Source organism: Plecotus auritus (assembly GCF_963455305.1).
Source record: "Plecotus auritus genome assembly, chromosome: 12".
Classification (NCBI taxonomy): Eukaryota; Metazoa; Chordata; class Mammalia; order Chiroptera; family Vespertilionidae; genus Plecotus; species Plecotus auritus.
The window spans coordinates 4485319-4490333 of NC_137778.1; positions in this window are offsets into that span (position 1 = coordinate 4485319).

A 5015-nucleotide genomic window follows, 5' to 3' on the forward strand; every position below is an offset into this window, starting at 1 on the left:
GACAGGTGCGTGTGGTTCTGAATGACTAGCACAGGTACGTGTGGTTCTGAACGACTAGGATGGGTACATGTGGTTCTGGATGACAAGGACAGGTGCATGTGGTTCTGAATGACTAGGACAGGTGCGTGTGGTTCTGAACGACTAGGATGGGTACATGTGGTTCTGGATGACTAGGATGGGTCAGTGTGGTTCTGAACGACTAGGATGGGTACATATGGTTCTGAACGACTAGGATGGGTACATATGGTTCTGGATGACTAGGATGGGTACGTGTGGTTCTGGATGACTAGGACAGGTACGTGTGGTTCTGGATGACTAGGACAAGTACGTGTGGTTCTGGATGACTAGGATGGGTACATGTGGTTCTGGATGACTAGGATGGGTACATGTGGTTCTGGATGACTAGGATGGGTACATGTGGTTCGGGATGACTAGGATGGGTCAGTGTGGTTCTGAACGACTAGGATGGGTACGTGTGGTTCTGGATGACTAGGACGGGTACATGTGGTTCTGAACGACCAGGATGGGTACATGTGGTTCTGAACGACTAGGATGGGTACGTGTGGTTCTGAATGACTAGGATGGGTACATGTGGTTCTGGATGACAAGGACAGGTGCGTGTGGTTCTGAATGACTAGGACAGGTACGTGTGGTTCTGAATGACTAGGATTGGGTACATGTGGTTCTGGATGACAAGGACAGGTGCGTGTGGTTCTGAATGACTAGGACAGGTACGTGTGGTTCTGAACGACTAGGATGGGTACATGTGGTTCTGGATGACTAGGATGGGTCAGTGTGGTTCTGAACGACTAGGATGGGTATGTGTGGTTCTGGATGACTAGGAAGGGTACATGTGGTTCTGGATGACTAGGACGGGTCAGTGAGGTTCTGAACGACTAGGATGGGTACATATTGTTCTGAACGACTAGGACAGGTCAGTGTGGTTCTGAACGACTAGGATGGGTATGTGTGGTTCTGGATGACTTGAAGGGTACATGTGGTTCTAGGTGACTAGGACGGGTCAGTGTGGTTCTGGATGACTAGGACAGGTACGTGTGGTTCTGAATGACTAGGATGGGTACATGTGGTTCTGGATGACTAGGATGGGTACATGTGGTTCTGGATGACTAGGACAGGTACGTGTGGTTCTGAATGACTAGGACAGGTACGTGTGGTTCTGAACGACTAGGATAGGTACATGTGGTTCTGGATGACAAGGACAGGTGCGTGTGGTTCTGAATGACTAGGACGGGTACATGTGGTTCTGAACGACTAGGATGGGTACATGTGGTTCTGGATGACTAGGATGGGTCAGTGTGGTTCTGAACGACTAGGATGGGTACATATGGTTCTGAACGACTAGGATGGGTACGTGTGGTTCTGGATGACTAGGACAGGTACGTGTGGTTCTGGATGACTAGGATGGGTCAGTGTGGTTCTGGATGACTAGGATGGGTACGTGTGGTTCTGAACAACTAGGACGGGTCAGTGTGGTTCTGAACGACTAGGACGGGTCAGTGTGGTTCTGGATGACTAGGACAGGTATGTGTGGTTCTGAACGACTAGGTTGGGTACGTGTGGTTCTGGATGACTAGGATGGGTCAGTGTGGTTCTGAACGACTAGGATGGGTATGTGTGGTTCTGGATGACTAGGAAGGGTCAGTGTGGTTCTGGATGACTAGGACGGGTACATGTGGTTCTGGTTGACTGCTGATAGTTGGTCCCGCTGGTGCCGTAGCTGTGCGCCGAGCGAATTGCCGTTTCTTACCTGCCGAGGGGAGGAACTGCGAGGAAAAGACGGCTCATTTGATCCTCACTAAGGCCTCATGCTTCTGCTCTGGGCGTTCACATCGTAGTCACTTGCAGACGTGCTGTCAGCAGAAAACTCCCAAAGTGTTGTTGTTGGTGGTACCCTGGCCAGGGGAGCCGTCTCGTCGTTTGAAGAAGCACCGGGGTGGTGTGTGTGGTGGTTTTCCTTTCTCGGTTCCCGGGCAGCCACAGGCCCGTGCTCCGGCCGCGCTCAGGGAACGCGGCTGACTTCTGGAAGCGATGCACTGAGTAGACACAAGCAGGCAGATCGGTCTGCCCCCAACAGCTTCGATCAGGACATGAAGAAACCACGAGAAACCACCTCCCTGTCCACGAGAAACACACGTATAAGGACACCGAGAGGAGCCTTTCCCCAGACACCGGACACCAGCCAGAGGCTGTCACCGTGGCCGGCGCTGTCCCCGCATGGAGAGAGCGACACCGACACTCGGAGAGGGTGGCCTGCCCGGAGTCAGGCCGAAATGCAGAGGTGAGGCCAGGCTGAGGGACTCTCGCCCCGCAGGTGCCGGAGGCTCTGTAGGTAAAGCAGGCAGTGCCCTGTGACAGGCGGGAACAGGTTTGCTCAGTGTCGGGGTGTCCCTTAACGAGCTGCGTGTCCGTGGGCAGGAACCTTCCCAGCAGACTCTGCCTCTGTGCCTGGAGCACGAGGAGGTTCTATTGGAAATGCTACTCCTTGGGGGAAACAGCCCATGCTGGCCAAGTCGCTCATGAGCTCCCCTCCCCTGGCCCTGCAGGTTTAGGCCTCACAGGCCGCTTGCCCCTCTGGGCGCCCTCTGTCCACCTTCCCCTGTCCACCTGGCCCCTGATCTCCCAGCTGTGCAAGGTCAGGGTGTCCTTTGAGCTGGCCAGGCAGGTGCTGGGACGTGTCCCCACGGGCGCCTCTTGTTTGTTTGTTCTGTTCTGCCCAACTGGACTAACCAGACACCCACGTCTGTAGGCAGAACACTGCTGAACACACTTTGCAGAGTAAACAGAAGTTTAATTTTCCCCTAGCAGACACCTGTGGAGCGTGAGTGACTTCTCCCGGCAGCCTGGGGAGGGCCGGCCCAGTCCCGACCCGGCCCTGACCCGGACAGGAGGAAAGAGAGGGGTCTGCCACGCTGAGCTGCGCCAAATCGGAGCACAACCCAAGTGACAGGAGGGACCGAGAGAACTGGGCTGTCAGTCAGTTCTCAACTCCAGGTCACTCTATTGGCAGGACAAGGTGGGCCCGGTGCCCAAGTTAGCACAGTAGGTGTGTGTGCCCGCAGCAGGCTTCGTCCCAGCAGCCACAGGTCATATTGAAGGTCATAGAATTAAGTTTGGGGCCCTCAAACCAAATGTATGGTAAGGGTCTTCTCTCCTCATGAACTTATAGTTTTATTTTAACATACAGTGTGCAAAAATAAAAATAAACAAGTATTTTATTCTGATAGGATACTGTTAAAATAGTCACTTCCTAGGCAGGTTTTTAAGGTAAAAGATGTCACTAAGAAGTGGACCTAACATGTTCTTATCGAAAAAGTTTGCTGTGAGGTTTCCATTTCTAGTGAACATCTAATCAAGCCGGGTCTTTGACTCTTTTCTGGTTGGCTGAGGTTCCGTTTCATGGTCATAGTTGATGGAGACATGCCCCGCAGTATTCTTAGCAGGAACCCAGCCCCACAGGCCAGGCCGGAAAGCACAAATAGGCAACAGATAAAATCAGACCACGAACAGATTATGACTCTAGCCAGCAAGTATGTGATAATGGCTAAGCTTAATGTTTAAACAAATATTTGTTTCATCGGAGGTGAAAAGAGGGAGTGTACATACGTTTTTGATACAACATAGGTATGGCGCAAGCATACCATCTGGAGCACATGCCTGACAGACTAAGCATCCCCTCACGGGTGGCAGCGGACACTAATTGCACAGGTGTTTCTTTGTGAGCTTCCTGTACTAAATGACTGAGGAAGCGCATTTGTACCTATGAGATCTAGAATACTAAGCTGTAAGGGACCTACCAAGTCAGCTAGTGTAATTCCTCTCGTGTTATAAAAGCTGAGATGCAGGTATTTTTTGTTCAAGGTCGATGTTTAATGACTAAGGTGATACTAGAATTCAGGTCTCCTGACTCCCAGAGCAGTTAATGTTCCACTATACCAGGATGCTCCTTGGATTCTGTACTTTGCCCTTGATATATTCATATAAAAGTTAAAGCTCAAGTCTATAAGAGGCCAATGTTCACAAATAATAAAAATCTAGACGTCCTAGCTATTTCTCCGCTCCTGCTCACAGCTCACTTCTCCACGCCCACGGGGCCTCAAGGAAGAGGCTCGGGTGCTCGGGGAGTCAGGTGGGTTGGTTGGTTAAAGATACTCTGCAACTGAATTAAAAAACCAAGGAGTAATCAAAGCCTCCCAAGGTTTATGCTGAGTTTTGATGAGCATTTCCAAAGAAGGTCATTGTTATCACTAATGCAATCACAACACCAGGCATGTGAGAAAGAAAACATACATACATAATTGAACATATATGTATAGAGTTATTCATACTAGTATATGTAACGAAAAAGTATATATCATTATATATATATATACACATACACATATATGTATATATATATATCCCTTCTTGTCTTCTAAATATTTGAGCATTTCTTCAACTTACATACATATAAAAGTTAAATTATATACATATATAATTATGCATCTATGTATAGAGTTATACATATATGTAAAGAAAAAATATATATCATATTATGTGTGTGTGTGTGTGTGTGTGTGTGTGTGTATATATGTATATATATACAGTATATATCTTGCCTTCTAAATATTTGAGCATTTCTTCAAAAGTTACATTTTTCAGCGGACGGCATGGCTGGTGAATGTGGACAGTGGGGCTACATGCTTATCAGAGATAAAGGATACAAAGGATCCTGCTCTGAACTTTTCTCCCGCCCCCGCCCCCCCACCCCCCACCCCCCCGCCCCCGCCCCCAGCAAAGGCCTCGGGCACCGCAGCTCCCAAAAGGAAGCTCCGGGTCCTGTGCACTCCAAGTGCTCCATGTTGGGGTTCTCACTGGATTCCAAGCGTCCGCACTGAGGCCTGGGATGAAAGCCGGGACCAGGGCTGATGCGGAGCAGCTCACTCCCAGACAGCGGGGCCGCTCCCAGAACGGCACCTCCTGCCTTGGTGGGAAATTACAGCCTTCCCCCAGATGCT